This window comes from Natator depressus, chromosome 7, assembly GCF_965152275.1.
Source record: "Natator depressus isolate rNatDep1 chromosome 7, rNatDep2.hap1, whole genome shotgun sequence".
NCBI classification, from domain to species: domain Eukaryota; kingdom Metazoa; phylum Chordata; order Testudines; family Cheloniidae; genus Natator; species Natator depressus.
Genome location: NC_134240.1, coordinates 14,551,653 through 14,576,795, shown reverse-complemented (window position 1 = coordinate 14,576,795; position 25,143 = coordinate 14,551,653). Strand labels below are relative to the sequence as shown.

At 40.6% G+C, this 25,143-nt stretch overlaps 1 long non-coding RNA gene across 1 annotated transcript in view; it reads left to right on the top strand.

Annotated features, from left to right (window-relative positions):
• LOC141991385 (uncharacterized) overlaps positions 1–23,180 on the top strand; it is a 50,391-nt gene extending 27,211 nt beyond the window's left edge. Inside the window, exons 2-3 of the long non-coding RNA XR_012640359.1 lie at positions 13,379–13,472; positions 22,093–23,180. This is a non-coding gene — a long non-coding RNA (uncharacterized LOC141991385). The remainder of the gene's footprint in view (positions 1–13,378; positions 13,473–22,092) is intronic.
• Positions 23,181–25,143: the final 1,963 nt, after the last annotated feature.

Here is a 25,143-nt window from a genome sequence, read left to right as displayed (position 1 = left end):
GTATGATTAGAAGGTCAAGAACTAAATTGTATTATTAATTAGATATTAAATCATTAGCCTGGTAGGCTACTGGGAGTCTATATGATTGCTGTCATCTTGATCATGACATATTTGTACCAAGAGTTACTAAGCATCTAATATAGTATATGCTCAAAACCTACCACACTACATAGATGCTCGAGTCAGAGTGTTGAAACAAAACATCCTAGCATCAATAGCTGTTTGAAGTTCTCAGCCTTCCCATCGTGAATTGAAAAAAATAACCAAACAATTAGCAGGCAGGAACTTGATTCCGTATTAATGAGAGCTCTGCTATAGGGGCACCAAGATGCTCCTGGCCTAATAGTGGGAGGGAGGTCGAAGAGCAAAATTTCCCACTAAGATGATGCAACAACTTTCCACACTGTGCTGTGTAGCATTTGAAGACTTGCAGTTCAAGGCTAACGTGGGTTTCTACCAACCCACTGTGTTACAATTATTTTGCAAAGTTTGAGTGGTGTATTGTGGACTGTGTTGGAATTGCAAGTGGGGGCAGAGGTGGTTCTGGGTCCTGCTTTAAACTGGGGTCTCTGTAATCTGTAGTGAACCATGTAATCTGGGAACAGGAGTCAGGAGTGCAGCCAGCCAATCTATAGTAAGGTGGGGTGAGTTTTAGGGAGCAGCCTGCTTTATCACTCTGTTTTTTTATTCTTGCGTGCACTGTTACATTGCAATCTTCCAGCAAGAATATTTGTTTTTAATCTAACTTCTCTGTGTGTATATCATGAACATAAGAGTTAGGGTCCATACTTATATTCAGCACATTTAAGTGAAGAACAGTGTTGTTTAAGTGGTCTAATAAAGAGATGGTAAAGACAAGAAACAATATGTGTAGTTTACTCTAAGAAAGCTACAAACTCTTGGGAGTTCTAACACTGGAAACAAGTTATTTGCCATAATAGTATTTATTAGGGCTATCAAGTGCTTAAAAAAATTAATCGTGATTAATTGCACTGTTAATAAAAAAAGGTATCAAATTAAATATTTTAGGATGTTTTCTACATTTTCAAATATATTTATTTCAATAACCACACAGAATTCAAAGTGTACAGTGTTCACTTTATATTTATTTTTGATGACAAGTATTTGCACTGTAGAAAAACAAAAGAAATAGAATTTTTAGTTCACCCAATACAAGTACTGTAGTGTATTCTCTTTGTCATGCAAGTTGAACTTAAAAATGTAAAATTATGTAAAAAAACACCCTGTATTCAAAAATAAAACAATGTAAAATTTTAGAGCCGGCAAGTCCACTCAGTCCTACTTCTTGTTCAGCCAATCACTCAGACAAACTAGTTTGTTTATCTTTGCAGGAGATAATGCTGCCTGCTTCTTGTTTACAATGTTACCTGAAAGTGAGAAGAGGCATTCTCATGGCACTGTTGTAGCTGGCGTCACAAGATATTTCCGTGTCAGATGCACTTAAGATTCTTATGTCCCTTCTTGCTTCAGCCACCATTCCAGGGGACATGCGTCCATGCTGATGACGTGTTCTGGTTGATAACAATCCAAAGCAGTGCGGATCGACGCGTGTTCATTTTCAGTATCTGAGTCAGATGCCACCAGCACAAGGTTGATTTTCTTTTTTGGTGGTTCAGATTCTGTAGTTTCTGCATCAGAGCGTTGCTCTTTAAAGACTTCTGAAAACATGCTCCACATCTTGTCCCTCTCAGATTTTGGAAGGCACTTCAGATTCTTTAACCTTGGGTCGAGTGCTGTAGCTATCTTTAGAAATTTCACATTGGTACCTTCTTTGCATCTTGTGAAATCTGTTGTGAAAGTGTTCTTAAAGTAAACAACATGTGCTGGGTTATCATCCGAGACTGCTATAACATGAAATATATGGCAGAATGCGGGTAAAACAGCAGGGGACATACAATTCTCCCCCAAGGAGTTCAGTCGCAAATTTAATTAATGCACTATTTTTTTAACGAGCATCATCAGCATGGGAGCATGTCCTCTGGAATGAAAGCATGAAGGGGCATATGAATGTTTAGCATATCTGGCGCATAAATACTTTCCAACGCCTGCTACAAAAGTGCCATGCAAATGCCTATTCTCACTTTCTGGTGACATTGTAAATAAGAAGAGGGCAGCATTATCTCCAGTAAATGTAAACAAACTTGTTTCTCTTAGCGATTGGCTGAACAAGAAGTAGGACTGAGTGGACTTGTGGGCTCTGAAGTCTTACATTGTTTTGTTTTTGAGTGCAGTTATGTAACAAAAAAAATCTACATTTGCAAGTTGCACTTTCACAACAAAGAGATTGCACTACAGTACTTGTATCAGGTGAATTGAAAAATACTATTTTTGTGTATCATTTTTACAGTGCAGATATTTGTTGTTGAAATCAAAGTGTATATTATTTTTATTACAACACATAATACAATATATATGAAAATGTAAAAAAAATCCAAATATTTAATACATTTCAATTGGTATTGTATGGTTTAACAGTGCAATTAAACTGTGATTAATTGCGATTGATTTTTTTTAATAGCAATTAATTTTTTATCTAATCATGTGAGTTAACTGTGATTAATCAACAGCCCTAGTATTTATATATGGTACTGCAGTGTTTTTGTAGCTGTGTTGGTCCCAGGATACTAGAAAGGTAAGGTGGGTGAGGTAATATATTTTATTTAACCAACTTCTGTTCGTGAAAGAGAGAAACTTTTGAACTTACACAGAGCTCTTACATAAGGACATAAGAATGGCCATACTGGGTCAGACCAATGATCCAGCTAGCCCAATATCCTGTCTTCTGACAGTGTCCAGTGCCAGATGCATCAGAGGGAGTGAATGTAACAGGACAATTATTGAGTGATCCATCCATCCTGTCATCTAGTCCCAACTTCTAGTAGTACATTCCCATGGTGAAATATATTGTTATATCAAATTCTTGGTTAAAATCAATGAGATCTCTTGTACTGTTATTACAAGTGTTAGAAGAAGGTTGGGTTACCACTACTCAGTTATCCAAATCAAACCAATTGGCAGAGCTCATATTTTCACTGTTATACTTACAGTAACTGGATCATTAGATCCTGGTGTGTAAATTGATTTGATTTTTGGTATTACATTAGATTTTCTGATCCCCACTAGATTCTAAGAGTGATATCTTGGCAAGAATAGCACTGTATGCTCTTATAAAGTAATATGATATTGGTGAAAAGACCTTCAATCTACTCATTTGGGGATAAAAAAAAAAGCTGACTGACTCAGCGATGCCTTTTATTCAAATTCTTGCTATACATACTTTGGGTGACAAGTTAGTGCAGAAGAAAACAGAATATATAGTACCAAGGAGAAGAACAGAGAGCAAACTGCAGCAGAACCAGCAACACCCACAGCAGCAATAAAGAATGAGTGTGGTACAGCACCTGTGTAGAAAGCCTGAGGCCAGACTGGTAGGTGGCAGAAAGATTGCAATAGGAAATGGACATGGGGAGTGCCATATGCACTGAACACTGAAAAGCTGAAAACAGCATTTTAATGCTGTGAAAAAAACTTGTGACCTTGAATAAGGACAAGAATAGGGAGGAATAGATGACGTTGTGCAGGTTGGCACATGCAGTTGTTTGCCTAATTTAAGCATATAAATATCCAATCAATACATGACAGTCAGGTACTGTATTTGCATGTGGCCAGTTAGGCAATCAACTGTGTGTGTGTGTGTGTGTGTGTGTGTGTGTGCGCGCGCGCACGCTTGTACACATAAGTAGTGAGTTGTGTACATATATTAGGTATTTGGACCATTTTTTTAAAGGTTTCCTCCCACAGTAAGAATATAAAATGGTGCCTTTCCATGTGCTTGGAGTTAAGCATGAGTTTAAGTGTTCTGCTGAAAAAAGGACTTACAAATAAGTCTTTAAAGATCTTTTTACTGACCATCGTGAAATATTTTGCATGGGGCTCCTTACCTGCTTGCTAAGTATAATTACATGGAGTGCAGTTTACTAAGCTTTAGTTCAGAAGGATCCGCCTTAATATTTTTTGATGTACATGGGTTGCACACCGTGCAAGCCAGTATCTGGAATGGAACTTATCATGGAGAAACAGAAATACACTGGATTTTTTTCCCACTAGAGTAAAATTTCTCATTTTCAAAAGACAATACAAATAAATTGGATGTCCTCCTTACAAGTAGCTGCAATTTACTGCAATTTAGGTGTCCTACCGGTCACTATTCCATGGTGCTTAGAAAAAAAAGATCACTGTCAACAGCCAAGCCTTGTAACGGTTATTCGTTCTATTAAAAGCAAGCATGTTTTATATTTTTTTAAAATACACACACCCATGTTTTCAAAGTACTTTACACATAGCTTTATCTAAACAAAGCATCAAAAAGTGGAAAATCTAATCTGACAGCATGCATTCTAGTGATCCCTAATTTCCAGTCACTCTGCCATGTCTTCCAGGTTTCTATTTAATTAGTGTGGGAGGTAGTAGATTAAAGACCTGAATGCCTTTGCACTGACTTCACATTATCTTGAGTTATTGTGATCGCTTTACTCCAAATTCTTTTTCAGTCTAATTTAATTCCTGCAGCATAAATGTCATTATTAATATCACATTTAGAAGACCAACCTCCTTCAGCCTCCTGATAACTGCAGAATAACCACCTTTCTTTCTGGTTGATATTTGAAAAGTGTGGCCTGGAGTAAGAATAGCTTTAGCCTTAGCATAGATGAAATACATTGGTGGAGTTTGGTTTAAAAAAGAACTGCCCAATAGTTATACTATTACATTAGTTTAGAGAATAGCACTTCAAAACTCATTTTAGATTTTGCTTTTTATCTTGGGACTCTCTATGTAGATTGCAAGAATTGCAATAATTCCAAGTTTTATACAGCAGAGATATTTTCCTCAAATCATTCATTGTTTATGCAAGTGGATGGGAACCTGATTGGAGGAATATGGTGATAATGGCAGAAAGGGAGCTGTGATCCTCATCCTTTTCTTTGACCCCGTGGAAGCTCCTCTGTGGGTTCCCTGTAGGGAATGGGGGACATGAAGTCGTATGGTGAGGGCTAGGGATAGGATTGGTGGGGGACTGCCCTGTTCTCCACATTGTTCCCTCACCTCGTATTGTGCAGGATGCATTAACAAATGTGCATCAACAAACATACAATGCACTCCCTTCCACCTCCATCCCAAAGGAATTGACTGAAAGAGAAGCCATGGCCGCATGACTCGAGAACCATGCTTCCATGGAATATGGAGTGGTAGGCCACAAAGCAGTGCAGAGTCATAGGCCATTGACACAATTAGCCAAGTAGCTCTTGTGGAATGCATGGATTTTAAAGGTCTGAATACCCTAGCAGTCCTGTATTGCTGGAGAAACTCCAGCCCTGAAGGAGCGATGAGACTGAAGGTTGGTGACTGGCACTTTATGGAGTGCCCTGTCTCGTGAGTTTGTCCCAGATAGGTAATGACCTGGCCCATCATATTTATAATTATGGTCAAAGCACATACATATTCTTAGTATTAAAAATGAGTAATTATATTGTGTTCTCTATAGTAGATGTGTTTGGTTTTTTTAAATCATTACAATGAAAAGAGGAAGTACTCAAAATTCGTGGTTCTTCAGATATCATTGCACACTCAGATTAAATTTTAGAACATATGGACCCATTTACCAGGGAGAACTGGCCACTTTTAGAACTTAAAGTGTCACTTTAAAAAAATAAACATAGCATTTATATCATAAATATGAAGTATCAAGGGGTTGCAAAACCATTCAAAAATGAAACATCAAACATTTCAAACAAAGAAAGTGAATATTTCACAGCTCTACTGGGAAGGTCAAATGGAATTACCTTGATATTTCCTTATTGGTGGCATTAGGAGTGATCCTCTATCTCTGTGTCCATGAATCAATGGTCTAAGGATTTTCTGAAGGATGCAAGCAACAGTGAAATAACCTCTCTTGGTAGGTCGGCTAAGGTTAAATAATCAAATTGATTCTTGGTCCAAGAAAATGATTAAAATTAGACAGAGCTGTGATCTTTTGTCAATATTGGTGGTATTAGGAAGCTGCATAGATGGGAAAGTACAGAACATCCAGCTAATTTTGTAGGGAAAGAGTCTGAGATCCATTGATACAGTCATCATGGAGGCTAAGATTTGTTTATAGATATAATTAACTCAGGGCCAGATTCTGATATTCTTACACTACAAAAATGGCCCCACTGGCTTCAGTGGAACTACATGGTGGAGTAAGATGCTACTCAGTAGGAGTAAGGGTGTCCGAATCTGGCCCTGCTACAACAATCCCAAATTCTTGCATAGCCTTGCTGTATTTATTCATGCTTTAGGAAATCTCCTTGATGCTATCCATTGCATATCAGCTAATGTGGAAGTCATAATGCACTGTAATTCAATCTGATTTAGTTAGGATGCATAGATCAGACAATAAAGAAATCATGATGCACAGTAGCTTCATTGTCCTTGTTAGGATCACATACTTTTCAGTAGTGATGACTTCTATAATCTTGGAAGTGATTCAGAGAGTAGAAATTGGGTGTCAGCTAAATACTGTTAGATTTCCTTTCAGACACTGATAGTCACATTTGCAAATGTCCATTCATTGAGTAAACCTCTAAGGTTTTATGTATAGTGTCATCCTAAATCTGCTGGGTAGAGCCCTGTGTATACATAAGCAGCCTGCATAATGGTCAACAACAAAGCTCTTCAAAATAAAATTTATTAAATTGACAAATGCACTTTAGTAGTTAAATTAGTCAAATATCTGCTACACTATATAAACTTACTTTCTCTCATGTTCTTCCTCCCATTTTAGACCATTCCTGAAGAAGGTCTCAAGGTCAAAACTTGCTTTGTATTTCATGAATTTATCATAAACCCATTTGTTTCTCTGTAGCCATCACCATGAGATCAAATGAGAAAGGGAAGGAGAAGTGTTTCAAATACTCTTAGAAGTTTCAGTTCTGCCCATTAGAGTTTCTGAAGTAAAAAATATAGCAAAGTATTGCAGAGAATTCAGTGTGTTGAGAGATCTGCATTGCTGATTTTAACTTTAATGCATTATTTGGGCTGCTAAGCAAAATCTAAATGATAAATGTTTATATTTTGATGAAATCTATATCTTGGGATTTTATATAAGAAAAGCCACTGTTGCCATTTTAATTTATTAGGGGACAGTTATGTGCAGATGGTATATACAGAGTCATTTCCTGACTGTAGTCCAGAGTAAGTTGATTTGTGGTTTAATGATTTTTATCAAAATGAAATAAGCGTTTGATCTTTGGATTTGATCTGACTATATCTGCAGCTGCTACTCCACTACAGCAATTACTTCCAAACTGGGCGTTATGCCCAGGCAAATGGAGTTTGTCCTTGTTTCATGTCTCATTGACTGTCCTGATAATACACATAAGTAACAGTCTAAGCTCTTCCTTCTTATAAATTTGATAGCTGTGAAAACGAGTAATATGATTTTTCTCCCCTAATCAAAGACGAGTGCTGTGCTAGAATAAAGCATTTGGTGGGACCAGTTAATTTTATTAATATAAAACTTGAAGACACTTCTAAATAAAATTTAGTATGAATGCATGTAATTTTCTCTAAATAATCCTGCCATAACCCTTTTTATAGGAAAACAAGAAACTCATCTATACATTCTAAATCTAGGCCCTTACTGGTAATCTTCACATCTGTCTATCTATTTTAAGAATTGTCCTGTGGAGATTTTTATATATATACTGGAGCAAATCTATTCTTTGTGTAACTCCATTGAAGCCAATTGAGTTGTGCCAGAGACGAATTTGGCCCATTATAACATCATATGAAATACGTGACTCTATATTTGCTAACCTTTGCTTAAAGCATGAACTAGGCTAATTTTAATGCTAGCTCATATTTTCTTTGCATGAAATATCTTTCCTATCTTTCCAACGCAATATTTTTTCTTTACTTACCTCTAAGGGTCAGAAAAAAGTGTTCAGCATCCAGCAGCAAATAGTTAAGCTTCATCCAAGGGCAAACCCTGCAAACTGTTGTTCACGTGAATAGTCCTGACCCATGTGAGTTGCCCCATTGGCTGCAGTGTACTAGACAGTAAAGTAATGTGAAATAGTATGGGATACTCATATGAGTAGTATCAGCCCTCTAGTTAGTAGCATGCAGTTTGTTCTTTCAATTGAATGGTATTATTTTTTCCGCTGTTTTAGTGCTAAACTATCTTTCATGCATCTAACAGAGCTCAAGTCTTCAGATTTGTAGCATTAAATAGGTTCAGTTGCACAAAATTACAAAACAGACCAAGGATCTGTATTTCCCCCTATTTACAGTCACATGGAAAAATGCATGACACCTTAACTCTGTAGCACTTAGATTTTAAATAGTCATTTTTGGCAGAATAGTCTGAGTACAGATCCATATGTGATAAAAATGGAAATAACTGGAGAGCAATGGGGTCGAGCTGACTATGTATTTACAGAAACTGACATAAAACAGGTAGTTATGAGTATACCAAAAGGATTTCCTATGCCACAGTTGCTACTGTGTCTTTAGCAGATCAGACCACATGTACTCTATTCACTTCTTAATCCAGGAAAATTAAAACCACCAGTGATAGCTTCATTGTCTTGCCATCTGCTGCTCCAGGTGCTCCCGTGCTTTATCAGAGATGGAGCAATGTGACCTAGAATTCTATTGCGTAGTTGGGATTGTTCCCAGAAGTCCTGAGTTTCAATCTCATGACATCGAAATAAAGTAAACATTAAGAATTGATGCAAGAACATATGTCCGTTGTATACCTCATTGGAAGTCTATTGTGGAGCTATTTTTAGACATTTACCAACTTGCAGTCACCAGAATATCAAGCTTAGTGTAATGTTCAGAAAAATGTACAGCTACCTCTCTAAAGACGCAAACAAATTTAGTTCAGTTGTGGGGGGTGGTTTATGATTGTGGAAGCGCTGGGACCCAGTTCTGCAGCCCTTTAGGATGTCCTAAATTTGAGTTAATTTATCTCAAATGGAAATGGTTGAAACCTGCAAAACTGTGTTCCTTTTCTATGTAATGCTGCTAATAAACAACCATAAGCTTGGGTGACATGATTCTTATCTTACACCTATTTCCCACTTGTGTAATTCCATTGAATTAAGTGGTTGAATCCTGATGTCCAAATATGGGGAAGTGATGAAAATGATTATCTTCTGTTTTCGAGTTATCCACTAAATATTCATACTACTCAACAGGCTGAGCAAACTGTTAGCCCTAGCCAGTCTGGGTAAAGTGTTACAACTCATTCTCTTGTGGCACCAAGAAGATTTAAAATGCGTTCAGCATGTAGAACACCTGGGACATTCATGTGTTCTCAGATGAAGCAGTCTCTAGCACTCTTTTCTCTGCCTTGTTTCACCTGACAAACATGGTATGAGCAAAGCACTTGATGGTCATTTTGCTGTAAGAAATTAAAAACAATATATGAGAGGAAATGGAAAGAGGAGCTATTCTGAGAGCTTTTTCCATCTCCTTCATTGCTAGGAAACTGCTACCCATGAGTGCACCACATTTCATCTTCTCAACAGCTGCCTAATTTGTACTGCAGAATTAAGGGCTATTTACAGAGGAAACTTTCACAAGAGAAGGGGGAAAATGTAAATGTGGTTATTTTTCCCCTTTCATTGCTTTCATAGGACCTGATTAATTTTGGAACAAATCTAAAAATGTATGGAAACCAACTGTGCTAATGATAGCAAGAGCCAAGGCCTCAAGGTTTAAGTGATTTCCCCATAGGCAGATACCAGTACTTGTGTGGTGCTACAGTGACTTCAGTGAGGCTCAGTGCAGGTGTAGAAGTCTTGCATGGATCTCATTGTAGGCTTGAGACTCTGAGGGCTAGATCTACAAAAGGATTGGGGCACCTAACTCTTGTGGGGCCCCTAAGACAATATTTAGATCCTCAAAACCCCTGCTTAGCCATCACCTAACCCTCTTTTTTGCCTAAAATCCCCATGTACCTACATTCCTGCTGCTTGGTAGGACTTAGGAGGCTTTGTGCATGATCCTGTCTTTGCTCCAGCATCATTATCAAACTAGACATTCCCTGCTTCTTGCTTATAAGGCAGGAGCACCTATTGGAACAGAGAGCAGAGGATGGTGCTCACCTCTCGCTTTAGGCCCAAAGCACTCACCCGGAATGTAGAAGACCTGACTCTGCCTGATTTGGGGCAGCCCTTGAACCCAGCTCTCCCAGGAGAGTGCCCTAGCTATGAGACTATAGTGTAACCTAGGATGGGTCTCTCAATCTCTCCTGTTGAATCTGTTTCACTTTCTATGAAATACTTAAATAGTCATTTGGCCTGAGAGAGAGAGTGGTTAGTGTACTCTCCTGCAAAACCCCAGTTCCAGTCCCTGCTGCAGTAGATAGTTAATTTTTTTTATACAAAGTGGAACAGCTTTAACAGGAGAGATTGAAAAACCCACCCCAGAAGAGCCAATAGCGCAGTAGTTACAGAATCATAGACTTTAAGGTCAGAAGGGACAATTATGATTGTCTAGTCTGACCTCCTGCACAACGCAAGCCACAGAATCGCACCCACCCACTCCTGTAACAAACCCCTAACCTATGTCTGAGCTATTGAAGTCCTCGAATTGTGGTTTAAAGACTTCAAGGTGCAGAGAATTCTCGAGCAAGTGACCCATGCCCCATGCTGCAGAGGAAGGCGAAAACCCCCCAGGACCTCTGCCAATCTGCCCGGGAGGAAAATTCCTTCCCGACCCCAAATATGGCAATCAGCTAAACCCTGAGCATGTGGGCAAGACTCACCAGCCAGACATCCAGGAAAGAATTCTCTGCAGTATCTCAAATCCCACCCCATCACATGCCATTGGGTATATTTGCTGCTAATAGTCAAAGTTCAATTAATTGCCAAAATTTGGCTATCCCATCATACCATCCCCTCCATAAACTTAACAAGTTTAGTCTTGAAGCCAGATATGTCTTTTGCCCCCACTGCTCCCCTTGGAAGGCTGTTCCAGAACTTCACTCCACTGAGGGTTAGAAACCTTAGTCGAATTTCAAGTCTAAACTTCCTAATGGCCAGTTTATATCCATTTGTTCTTGTGTCCACATTGGTACTGAGCTTAAATAATTCCTTTCCCTCCCTGGTATTTACCCCTCTGATATATTTATAGAGAGCAATCACACTCATATGCAATCACACTCATAGTGTGGGAGGCCTGGGGTTTGAATGTGGGTCTCCATGTCTTGGGTGAGAGCTCTAACCACTCGTGTGTGGGATTGTGGCGGTGGGTGGTGCCACTATGACCTCCTCTGTTTTTGGTGAGAAAGGGCTGGCCTGACTTAGGCACCTACCTCCAGAGAGGAATTCATAGCTGTGAATCCTGTGTGGAGGGAGGTGCTTCCTCCAGCCCAGAATTAGTCACCTATGTCCCGCTGAGGGGCAGGGCTTAGGTCAAACCGCTCTCCCTCAGCATTTCCTACTGGCTCCCTCAGGTGGCTGCCTGTTCAGTGTGCTGGCTTCTGTAAATCCCATTCTTAGGCACCTAACTCTCCCACTCATTGTATAAGGAGCCTGGGTGCCAAATTCAGGTTGGCAGGGTGCCTAGAGGTCAAGCCCTGCAACACTGAGCCTCAGTGCCTTTTGTGGATCTAGCCCTAAAGGCCTAATGCTTATTTACAATAACATCTCTTTGCCCTGTTCTTAGGGCTCCTTCATGTTGCCAGAGGGTGTAAAGATGCCTTAGTGTAAATGAGAATTGGGCCCTAAGAGTTTAAAGAAGGTAGAAGTGTTGGAGTGAAAAACAACTTTTGAAACCAGCTAAATTCCCTGCCATGAACACAATATCAGAATGACTTCTGCTATCAGCTAGTCAGGGTTCAGAGAGATGAGTGCAGCTTTGCCATTTAACTCTCTGAGAATTAATCCCCACTGATACCACAGCCTTGTATCATGGGTTTATGGAGGATTCTCCCTAGAGGGAATTAGTGTCTTCCTGTATAAAGAACAATGGGTGGAAAATGGGTAAATATGAATCCCTTTTTCCTTTTCTCTTTGTTGTTTTGTTATGCCTTCCTTATTTACTATGTACAATTACATATTTCTTTTCATGCAATTATTCATTCTCTACTTTTTTTCTTCTTATAACCTCACTGTCTCACCCTGCCTCACTGGACCTGGGGGCCTCGAACTGTTAACCCCACATTATTGCCATATTTCCTCCTGGCCGTTCCCTCAGAATTCCCCACTTGTGATTATGAGCAAAGTTTCAGGAGAGCAGCCAAATGTCAGGTCCCCTCAAATTACTGTACCGTATAAATAGACTAACAGATGCAAACAGTATGTTAGAATAGCTCTGTTCAACAAAAATTAATACTTACAGGAGCTGTCCTCAACATGTCCCAAAGGCAGGCCAGATGGTCACCGTTAGCATGGCCCGCCAACTCTAAGGCATGCAGCCAACTTGCTATCCCACATGTGTCCCAGGCACCCCCACTTAATTTCTTTGCACCAGTGTTGCACAGAGTGGTCTGCAATTCTGAAGTTCTTATTTTTAAAGGTCTGGGAGTTGTTTGCAAAGATTGACCCAGATTAAATGGCACTAAAGACTCAGTGCCTGGCTGTGTAATGAAACTTTGTTCAGAATAGAAGTGGTTGGTCCTCCTGCAAGTCCTCTTTGGGTACGTCACCCATGAATGTCTATAGGCTCAGGATATTTCCTGTGAGCTTTTCCATGAAGATTCAGTGAAAAGTGATAACTCCAAGGGAAACTCAGCAGCTTTCCTGGGCTTCCAAGGGGCTTATTTGTATTGTCTGAGTGGATCCAGAAAAGCTCATTCTACACCAGCCAATAGGTTACAAAGCCTATGTAGAGTCTCGGAGCCCTTTTTCGTCTTTTTTTAAATTATTATTATTATTATTATTTTGTTTATTATCCTGTGCATTATCAACCAAGGAGGTGTCAGACACAACCGCTGCACGGAAGCAAGAGGATAATGACAGGTTAGTTTATGTGAGCTGAACTATTTTGGGGAGAACACACTGCGGAATCCTATCAGTAGAATGGATGAGCTTTGAAGAACAAAAAGCATTTAATGAAAAAATGCTGCTTCAGTTTCTCTGGCCGACTCTCTCAGGGTAATGCATGCCCAGAGAGCCTGATCCTGAAAGGTGCTGAGTACTTTCACTTCAAATTGTATTCAGGGGCTACACAGCACATCACAGGATGAGGCCCTACTAGCGTATTGGCTGGTTCACATGGCTGCATGCGCTATGAAACATTAATTACTTTGCTGTGTTTGCTTTTCATTTTATACTGTCATATATTGCATCTTCCCACACAGGCAGCGTAACAAAGCAAATGGCTTCATTACAGATTGAAGAAAAGCACCAGATAAGAGCTGATGTGCAACTTCAAAATCTTGTTTGTGACAAACGGTGAGTAACCCATCAAGCAACACCAGGTTTGCAAGTATTTGAGTCATGTTTGGAAAGAGCAAACCATTCTAGGCAGCTCTAATTATCTTTTTTTTTTTTAAGTGTGATTTCTTTCCTTCTGGTTAGATGTAAAGTTTGTCAAACTTGCCTGTACGTTCTTTAAAGTACTGAAAGGTACAAAAACTTCTCAGACTCTCCTTTTTTTTTTTTCTTAGTATCACCATGCTCTCTTCTCCAGCCAAATCCTCTATCAAAAAATGGAAAAAGACTCTTCTGAACTGCAGCAGGAGGGATATTTAGCAAGATGTTGCTACATTTAATGCTTTTTCGGGCTTCTTTTAATTGCAAAGGGCACAAGGAGCTAACTTTTCCCACTTTTTTTCTTGTCTCAAAATTACAGAAATCTCCCTGGTCTTTAATAAGGGGCAATCCTTCCCCTCTGCCCCCATACTACACACACATTCTCAAAGCACAGGAAGGCTTGACACAGTGACACTGGTGGGATTCCAGTGTAGCAAGGAGGAACAGAGGATTGGATCCTTGTGTGTGGGTTCTGCCCTGCACGGAGCTGTACCATACTGTGGCTCACTGCAGTCCAGCGATAAGGGGTGTTTCAGGAACAGGCTGGGAGAAGAATAGGCAGGGCTCAGGAGAGCAGCTACTATACATATACACTGGCCCTTCCCCACAAGGAGAGGGGTTAGTGAAAGTCATTGACTGCTCCCAGCCAATGCTGGGTTAAGGCAATCTGGGGCCAAGGGCACACAAGGACACAGAGCTGCCTGTCTCTAACCCCACATGGAGCCATGGTGGTATAGAGCTTTCCTCACTTCGCAGCAAATCAGGGTCTGTGGCATATGACCCCTGTCTCCTTGGGAGCAGCAAAGGCAGCCATGGGGATCCTCTGCACCCCATAAAACAGGGGTGGCAACATTGAGTCCTCAGTATTTACCCCAGCAGCCAGGTTATATATATAGGTGAATAGGCCAGGCCCACCTGACTCTTCTCTTCCTGCCATACACCCAGACCTCTGGAAGTGATGTTGGCAGGACTTCCCAAGGCAAAGGGCCTGGTCTAAACACCCCATTTAGATGCATGAAGCTATCTACACATCTGAGCTATTGTTCCAGGCAGTCTGCAAACTCAGGCAGACATTGCTGCCTCTGTTACACTTGACTTGTTTTCAACCTTCTCTTCATGGTTACGGCGGGCTAGAGCCTTCATAGATTCATAGATATTAAGGTCAGAAGGGACCATTATGATCATCTAGTCTGACCCCCTGCACAACGCAGGCTACAGAATCTCACCCACCTACTCCTGCGAAAAACCTCTCACCTATGTCTGAGCTATTGAAGTCCTCAAATCGTGGTTTAAAGACTTCAAGGAGCAGAGAATCCTCCAGCAAGTGACCCATGCCCCATGCTACAGAGGAAGGCAAAAAACCTCCAGGGCCTCTTCCAATCTGCCCTGGAAGAAAATTCCTTCCCGACCCCAAATATGGCGATCAGCTAAACCCTGAGCATATGGGCAAGATCTTCTTTAAATGAAAGCTGAGATTCTAGCACATGATTCGAGCAGCTACGGCCCTTGGCACAGACCGTATGGTGCCTATTCCTTTACTCAGCATGCATCCCAACCCCGTGGACCCACCCAGAGCCTGACTACACAGGCTGTATGCTAGAGACAAGATTTAGCCCTTGGTGGCAAAGTTCTTCAGATACTATACTAAGCAGCATTAAACATCTGAGGAGAATATTCTTCCAATTTTAACCTCTTACACACAATGACAAAGTTATTGTGGTGAGATGTTGGGGGGAAGAATTGCATTCAGGTTCCATCCTCTGCTTAGTCCAGAAAATAGAGAACGATGGCAAATATGCACACAGTAGTATCTGTAAAGTTGGCATCACTTAAGTATCACTTCTACATCATTGCCTTTCCTAAGAAGAAATTAGGGCAAATAACTTTTCAAACCCTGTAATATGTCATTCCCACAAAAATTGTTTTTGGGAGTAGGTCCTTCTAGGAATGACATCCCATATATACTCAAGGCCTTGGGCAAGTCACTTCACCTCTCTGCCTCAGTTTCCCCATTTGTAAATAATACGGACTTCCTTTTTAAAGCATTTTGATATCGGTTGATAAAGTGTTATGTAAGAGCTAGCTATTTTTGTTACCTGAACACCAGTAGGTAACTCCCCAAATGGGAATTACCAAAATTGCTATACATTTTAAAAAACCAAACATCTGTATGACCCTTCTACATTGATCTAAGTGAAGCATATAGCAACGTTCTTCAGAGGCTTCAACAGGGAATCCCAATGAAGTATCCCTTTCGCACACAAGCATGACACACACTGATGTTACTAATAGCAGGCAAAGGCATCAACTTTCAAAAGTTTCTAGCTGTTTCGCCTTGAATGATGAAGATGCCCTACTGACCACAGACTTCCAGAGTCGGGTGGGAAGGGCTATTTACAATATATAGCTGACAGATCAAATAGAGCTACTGCCTGATTCCTGATTAGCTCAAGAAGGGGTGAATTCACTCTTCCATTCTAAGCAGAAAACACATGGCAGTGCAGGCTCCTGAGGGTTAGGTTAAAATCATGAGGTGTCCGACAGAATGTCAGTCGTGATGACTGGAGAGCAGTACGGCCAATAGTGGTATATAAACTTGGCACCAGGCTGCCAAAAAGCATGAATTTCAAAGGCAGAAGATTGTGCAAAAAGCAGTTCCCACAATTTAATAAACAGAAGATTATAATAGGCCCACAGGCAGCAATGTGAAGTATAATGCTTTAAATTCAAGTCACACTGATAAGAATAACAAATAAAGAGATAGAATTCACTTTAAAAGCAGGATTAGCAAGGCTGTTGGGAGGAAGGGGGATATTTTAAAGGATGTTAAACAGAAGTTAATCTGCTTTTATATAATTTGTTTTCCTATTCTTCCTGAGCTGGCTTCCTTTGGAGACAGCTGCTTTCAGGGTTTACAACCATGCATATGGTTAGGAAGGATAGAATTGGCAGCCAATCAAGTGATAGAATAATGACTAACTAGTAAAACAGCTGAGTATATAATTTACAGATGATTTGACCACATCAAATCAGTGAAATGTGAACTATTCATTTTTACTATCTCCAGCTTGCTGTCTGTTGTGAACTGTCCCATTTACAAGTCTGATTGCCACCCAATAGATCTACTAGCCACACATACGTTCCTGATGGTGGAAGCCTTTACTTTCTGCAGCCCTCAGCATGCCGGTATGATGTAGTCTGGTGATTCCTACACCTTTACAGTGAATTGGACACACAAAAGCCATTTTAAATTCCATACCAGGTACAAAATACCTGGTCACTGGATCAGCATATCTCCTGAACTGTGGGACATTACAAGTATCTGTAACCCCACCTTCAAAATACAGGACATGCTCAGGATCCATATGCTACCTATACTATGGAAAATTCAGACTTTATAGTTGTCCCATCTCTATGTCAGAGCCAGACCAGAAACCCTGGATCTGCATATTCCCAGATTTGGGAGAAGTATGGCACTGGACCCAAACTTTGTGAACTAGATCAATCACTAACATGGAAACAAAATTGGTAGTGGAGCAGTGAGAACAGAGACTAAAGTTACATTAAAATTGTTTAACTCTTTACAAGCAGCACCCTCTCTCCTCCTCGCCCTCCCCTCATCAAATTCTGTAGGAGAACTCCTCTTCTGAAAATTTTCAGCAGAAAATTTTTGGGGTTTCTAAAGGTATTTTTTCTTTTAATCTAAACATACATTTTCATTCATACTTTATTTTTTTATTACTTGGAAAAAGGGGGAAAGGGAGTAATGCAGGAAGGGTGGGGGTGGGGGTGGGAGGTGTGCGGAACACAAAACTCTAAAAATGAAGAACTGAAGTTTTTCAGTTTTCAAGAAGCCCAACAACATTTAAAGGTGAAAAAAAATGAAAAATTTTGTTTTGTTTCAAAATGTCAGTTTGAAATGAAATTTTTCATTTCAGGTTTTCTAATTAGAAAAGTAAAACATTTAGTCACAATCAACACTTTTCCAATGTTGACAAAACCAATGTGAATTTTTTTGTGCAAAAAATTTTGACCAGCTCTAACAAAGGAATTTGGCTGTTGTTCGTGGTGCTAGGAGAACAATAGTGTAAAGTTTTAGGTGACCTTGTATTGTCTATCTTCTATCACATCCCAGAGTATATTCAAATCATTGTTGTTTTACAGGAATTTATGACTAGAGCTGTTTGTAATATGGGATATTTTTCTGCAGAAAATGTTGATGAAATTGAAAAAGATACATTTTTATTGAAAACCCAGAAATGTTCAGTTTTACAACAGAAAGTTGCGACATTTCTACCCTTCCCCTTTGCCTTCGTGAAGCTTGCACTCCTTGGGGCACCAGAATAGAATTGTCCCTATGCCGTCCTGAATATCAGGACTGTCACTGTACCTGCTGTTTCATGGAGGCACAAGGAGATGTGTGCTTCTCCTCCTGTACACCCATGCAATGGCCAGCTCCAATCTAGCCCATAACGCCTAGGGACAACCACACACATTGGAGAATCAAATGTTTCTTTTATTCAGATGCCTGTATAAACTGTGTTCCTCCTCTGTGCTCATATTTTTTAATCACTCAGAACTCTTCAGCTCATCTTCACATTAGAATTCTGTTCATTATCCCTGATTCAGGGAATTCAACTGTCCAGCATGAAGCGGCTTGATTCTTTCATGTTGCAAATTTGTTGGTCTGCTAGGCAAGCTTTACATTTTGTTTGCAATGTATTTTACATGTGTTTGAGAGGGTCAGGTCACCACTCAATGAAACTGTCGGAACAGTCCAAACAGGCCACAGTACTGCATGGAGTGCAGATAATATTGATTTTTCCAGCGTTATTGTATTATGGAGAGAAGTCTTGCATCAAAGGATATTATTCTAGCAGTTGTAGCAAATGTAAAAGTGCCATATAATTTAACAGCTGAAGTGCCAGAATTTTATATGGTGAAGTTCAACTCTTTCAAAATTCTACAGGAGGATACTTAAACTAACAATTTTATTCACAACTCTTACGGAGAGAGTCTTCCCCATTAGGTTTATTGTAAGGCACCATTAAACCCAGGAGCTTAGTACAGGCCAATTATTACTTTTGGCTTATGAACAAAGTGGGTTATTGTGAACTTACACAGGGCCATATATTTGTGTCTTCAAAATGAGTGATTTGCTGTCAGAGTTTCTTAAAAGTCCATGTGTGCCCATGGTGAACAGCTTGAGACAACTGCGGCATCCCTATGTGACGAAATATGTCTGCAGTAGCAGATGATAATGGTGTAGAAGTTCCACAGAGTCTCTAAGCATCTTGAAGGTGGTCCAGAGGACTTAGGATTATGAAACTCTGCAGCTATCATCGTAGGAAAATTCTTCATCTTTGTTGTTCTGTCTTCCCTGCCAAAGCCCACTAGTATCCTTAAGACAAGGTCTGTGAACACTTGAGGGGTAGGAGGGGAGGAATGTTTGGTGCCATAGGCCAACTCATTTCTCTTTCCTAACTCACATTGTCTTCTGGCTGCAGTCTCAGCTTGACAGCTCTTACGAAATGGTATCTGCCCCCTGTTCTGCACTTCAGTTTGTTTGCTTTGCACCTCTTGGAAAAAATGTGTGTAGAGATTATCAGGAAAGCATTGCTCTTCAGGACAGTAGTTAAGCATGTGCTTAAGTTCCACTTAATTAAAGTACATGTTTAAATGCTTTCCTGAAGTGAGATCTAGAGGACTGATCCAAAATTAGTTGAGGTCAGTGGGAGTTCTTTTTAACCCTTGCCTTCGGTTCAGGCTTTGGGGGGTGGGGGTCATACAGTGCGAGAGTTCTGGTATAGTTTATTGTTTATTATTTATAGTTTATTATCTTGGCCACTTATTAGTTCAGTGTATCCATTCTCCTGATCCTTCCAGGCTGTGGAATGATTAGGGTGGTCTGCCCCTTGAGTTAAACCAGGAAGTCAGAAGCACTGACAGATATGGGGCATTCAGCTCAAAATTTTGCTCCCTGCATTGCATTTTCTGGGGTTCCACTGGGACATTGTGCAGAGTTGGTGAAATTACTAAACTGAGTTCCTCAGTTTTGTGCAGGAACCAGGATGTGCATTCTGAAATGCGCATAAATTTGCCATACTCTTCAGCTGATGATGCCGTTCAGAGTAGCATACTTTGGCCAATATTTATGAGACATGATTTATTTTTAAAAATTGCAGTGTTGCAACATGATATTCATTCATTCTACTTTCTTCTGAAAGGAAATATATTTTGCAGGCATTTTTTTAGGATTTGAAGAGGGAAAGAAAATAACATTGTGGCCAGTACAGTAGAGTAGGCTTAGTGCACTTGGCTTCTCTCGGCTGGAGACACTTACAGTCAATGAGACCATAATGACTTCTCTACCATCGGTATCATCTTTTGAGTGATAAGTTGAGTAGGTAAACTTTTGTACTGGGTTGGCAACTGGGTTGACATAGAAGCCTATGGAAACTCCAGGCATATATTAGAGGACGGAATTTGGCCCATTTTTATTGTCATATATAGTGCAAATAGGCATGATTCTGGTCCCAAACCCAGTTTCACACTGGAGTAATTTCCTTGACTTTAATGGAATTACACCTATTTTCCACCAGAGGCAGCATTGGCTAGTGGATGGGGCACTGGACCGTGACCCAGGAGACCTGGCTTCTCATTCCCAGCCTGCGCAACTGACCTTCTTTGTGACTTTGGACAAGCCATTCCACTTCTCTCTCTTTCTGTCTCCCTTCCCATCCTTTGTCTGTCTTGTCTATTTAAACTGTAAACTCTTTGAGGCAAGAATTGTCTCTTACTCTGGTTTATACAGTGCCTAGCAAAATGAAGTCCAAATCTCAGCTAGCCATTAGATGCTACATTAATACAAGTAATAATGCACTAGCATGAATCTGATCAGAATCAATCTCCATATACTGAAAGTTTAATGGTTTCCCAGAGCAGCACTACATCATGGGCCAATTATCTACTAAATCACAATTTTCTAAAAATTCAAAACCAATTTTGGGTACACAAGTTCCAAAGTGTGTTTTGAGAAGTTTCCTGCTAGGTTAATCGTAAAACTTTTTTTGCCAAGCTGCAGCACAACACACATTTTCAGGGCTGAGTTATAAACCCCCTGAACAAAATGGGATTTATAATGGAATGTTGATGCTTCACTATTGATTTTATACTTCACAGCTGTAGAATGGCACTAGTGGGAGCTGCCATAATAAAACTCTTCGAAACCTACAGATTATACAGGCCCCGAGGTTCCTACCTCTCCTTCCCCTCTCTAAATGGTGCCTTACCAAACTGCACCTCAGTTTCTTCTAGGTCTGGCATTGTTCCTCTTTGAGTTTTCAGAATATTTGTGTAAGTTATTTATCACTAATTTCTGCAAGTTTTATCTCTACAGGTGATATTTTTTCCCAAAATAACTACTCACGTTCAGGATTAATCAGACTATACAAAACTCTTAAAGCTACAGTCAACATTGTCTCTGTGTAGTGGAGGAACCCATTAAAGGAATGGGTTTACTAAGAATATCCAAATCAACATATCAAGGCTGTAGTTCAAAGTCCAAACATTACCTTTTGAATGATACGTACCCTGACCTCCCAGCCTTATATTCTGACACCACAACGATAAAGAGCCTTTCCTGGGGCCTGAGTCACAGTTGCCCAGTGGTGTCTTTGAACCATCACCGCCACCTGTTGTATTCATTTAGATGGAATAAACGGGCCAAAGGCATTAACATAAGTCAGTCACTGTCCAACATTTAATGGTGTTAAACAAGGCCTGGGGTTTGGTGTACAGAGACTTCAGCCTGCTCAGTACCATGGGAAACACTATTAAAAATCCCTTTTAACCTTTTATTAAAGATGCATAAAAGAAAGAAAAACAGTCGAAGCTTTTCGAATTTGTTGAATAGGGCTTTCATTTTAACAACATCTCTTGTTCCCCTTTCCCTTTTGCTGGAGACAGTTTCTAGAAGGAAAAAACCCTTGTTTGACTGACTCTTAGATGTATCAAAGATGGTAATAACTGTTTTTTTGGGGAAAAGACAAGAAATTGGTTGAGATGGTTGGAGCTGTTGTTGAAGTATGATCCTTTTTCATCTCTGGTGGTATCTGGAATTCAGCTAGAGCTGGTAAAAGTGATGATGTCATCTGGGTCCCTTTCTCTAACTCAGTTTAATCAGGACTGTCTCTCAAGATTAGGCTGAAGGTCTGGAGTCCCAGAAGATGGTGGGGGTGTCAGACATGATGGTGAAGTTCACACAAATAGCCAGTTTTTCTCCCCAGAGTCTTTTTTCAAGGACCCAAAAGGCAGTGATGGGTAGACTAGCCCATCCCCTCATTACTTTGCCTACCAAACAGGCCTAATATCTAACATACCAATTTTGGTTCATTAATTTCTGGACATGGATTTTCTTGTTGGCCAAGAATGATTTTAACACAGTTCTTGAGTTATATGAGTAGGCGTTTTTGTTTGGACTAATTCAGTCTTTCTGTCTCCTCTAAATACCTTTTCCCATCAACATTTGTGGTTATAGGTTATTGTGATGGAGTGTTCCAGGCCCTTTTAGGCCCCCTGCTGAAGGCCTTGTGGTCCTACCATACCCCAGCCCAGGAAAAGGAGCAGTGAGGTTGAGTCCTCCAGGCCTGCCTAGAAAAGCTGAAGGGAAGCAGCCAAACAGAGCTCAGCAGGCTCAGTTAAAGTGCGCCATCGGGCCTAAGCAGGGTAGTTGCTGGCTAGAACCAGAAGGGTGAAGAAGGAGTGGAAGGCTGTGAGACTCCACAGGTAAAGAGACTGGGGAGAAGCCCTGCTCAAGAAGGGATAGGACTGGTAAAGCTTTCCAGATGCAGAGGCCTAGGAGAGCGAACCACGGCTAAAAGGGGGAAGAGACTGTTACAAGCTCTCCAGGCAAAGAGGCCTGAGATAAGATCCTGAGAAACCAGGACAGAGACTGAGAAGCTCTCCAGGCAAGAAGAAGCCAAGAAGGTGATGGGACAGAGTGTGAAGAAGCCCAAGGAATGCAGCAATAGCAGCTAGTAAAGAAAGCAGCATGTGACTGCTACTTGTAGGGTCCCTGAGTTGGGATCCGGAGTAGTGGGCAGGCGTGGGTCCCTCCACTGGTGGAGTGCCCAAAGTCCTGAGAAGAGAACAACTTCCATTTTGGAGCCCAAGAAAGGGGCTAGAGTTTAAACAGGCCCAGAGCCAGGGCTGAAGACCCTGGAGATGGCCAACCATTTGTTGGACTGTGTTACCCCAGAAGGGGTTCCTTCATGTGTGTTTAAACTATTTGTGACTTAGGCTGAGGGCTGAGCCATTGAAGACCTGTCTGATGATTACAACCACCAACAAGGGGTGCCAGGAACAGAAATAGGAAAGAGTGCATGATTTCACCCAGCTGACAGGAAATGCTCACGAGAGGGTAGTGTCTGCCCCAACTATAGACATCTTGTGAATTTTCACACACTTTTCACAGTTGAGCTCAGAATTACTATAAATTTGTAGGCCCAATTATCATAACCCTCCCATCCCAGAGGATACCCTTAGAGGAGAAGGCCTGTCCCAACAAGTCTGCCACACCTCCACCACAAGAGCCACAGCACTGGTATTTCTGGGTGTGTCAAGGATAAGGGGGAAAGGTGGGGAGTGGCTGGCTTGGTCCTGCATGCCTGTTTATTCCTTGGCTGCTGCGTGCCCCATTGGAGCTTTGGGAAGGTGGGTAAAAGCCTGGTGGGCAGCCCCCAACAAGGCATTTCCTTCCTGTGACTTCACCAAGCTGTGTAGCATCTCAGGGACAAACTCTGCCTCCCTTGTCTGCACTGCTGAAGAGGGAACACTCTCCCTCTGCTCCATATCCCCTGATTCTTTTGGTTATAGATATTGCTGCTTATCTTCAGGTCGCCAAATTGCTAATTTTCTTTTCATCCCTTCAGCAGCTGATTCTGGAGCACTTCTAGTTGGGCAGGATTTTACTGAGAGCACCAAGCAACGTGCGTCAGATATTTTGGCACGTTCCCTTTGCATTTCATGCTGAAAGGGTCATGTTCAGATTTATATTGAGTTTAGCTCCCATAATTGGGAGCACAAGCAGACTACTTGGAACAGTGCTGTGTGTGTGCTCAGCATCGGACATAAACACTTTCCTTGCCAAATATGCTGGCATGTCATTTGTATTTACCCTAATATTTATGCCAGTTCCTTGCAAATATGCTTGTTATGATCTGTTCCAAACAGCCGCTTGCCATGGGAGGTAGATGCATTTAAAGGGACTGAATTTTCATCTTTCAAGCTAAAACTAACCCTTTGCCTGCTCTGGCTGTATAAAGAGGTCTTAGTATAAGTAAGAATCTGAGCCAGCATTAGGAAATGCAACTTCTTCTTCAGTTGTGAGTAGCTAAAAATGTAGGCTGCCAGCAGTTCAGTGGGAAAGAAAATGCTTGTTTAGATGAACTGTTGGATAAGGCACTTGCAAAACCAAAATGGAATGCTTTTTTCCCCTGCACAAACTTATTAATTGTCCTTTATCATTATTCAATATTGTGGATCTAGGCCCCATTCTGCAAAGTGCTGTACAAACAGAGAGCTATTGTGATGTTACACCCCATATTCTTCATAGAAATATTGTTATGATATAAATATGGCATAACTAAGATATATTTTATGCAAAAAGGGTCATGTGAGGTATCATTGAAAGGTTATGATTTACTGAATGTATTTATCCAATTTGTATGCATGTATCATTTCTGTATCTAAAGTGAGGAATATTGTCTATGTAACAATTACTACTGTGTTGTTATGTGCTTGGGAAACGCCCACCATACAGTAAGCAATCAGCCTTAAAGACAGTGAGTCTTCAAAAGGTGTGGATCCCCCATCTTCCCAGGAGTTCCTTCCTGTAGACCTTGCAAATAAACCTTGTCTCGTGGTTGCCCTGACAGTGCAAGGTGATGTGGTGATGTCACCTTGTACAAAATACCACCTTGGACACCGCTGGTACTTTTCCACTGGAAATGAAGGCTTCCTGCCTTATGTAAATTTTATTTAAGGCTGGGAAGGAAGGCATTCAGGACTCTCCTCCATTGTCTGCCCAGGAAGGAAGATGACTAAAAACGCCTGAAGGAAAAGGCAGGGTTGAGTCCAGGCTGAGATAGGGGTCCAGTCTGTAAAGAGAAATAACTGGAACTCGATGATACAGAAACTCTGCAACTTGCCTAAAACAACATTTAGGGTGATAAATTACATTTTTAACCTGTTTCTTGAGTGTATTAAGCTTAGTTTGCGTGTTTTGTTTTATTTGCTCAGTAATCTGCTTTGTACTGTTTACTATCCCTTATCACTTAAAATGTACCTTTTGTAGTTAATAAACTTATTTCTTGTTTATAACATAACCCAGTTAGTTCAATTCATATCTTGGGGAGGGGCAAGAAGCTGTGCATATCTATCTCCACATTTCAGAGTAACAGCCGTGTTAGTCTGTATTCACAAAAAGAAAAGGAGTACTTATGGCACTTTAGAGACTAACCAATTTATTTGAGCAAAAGCTTTTGTGAGGTGAGCTGTAGCTCACGAAAGCTTATGCTCAAATAAATTG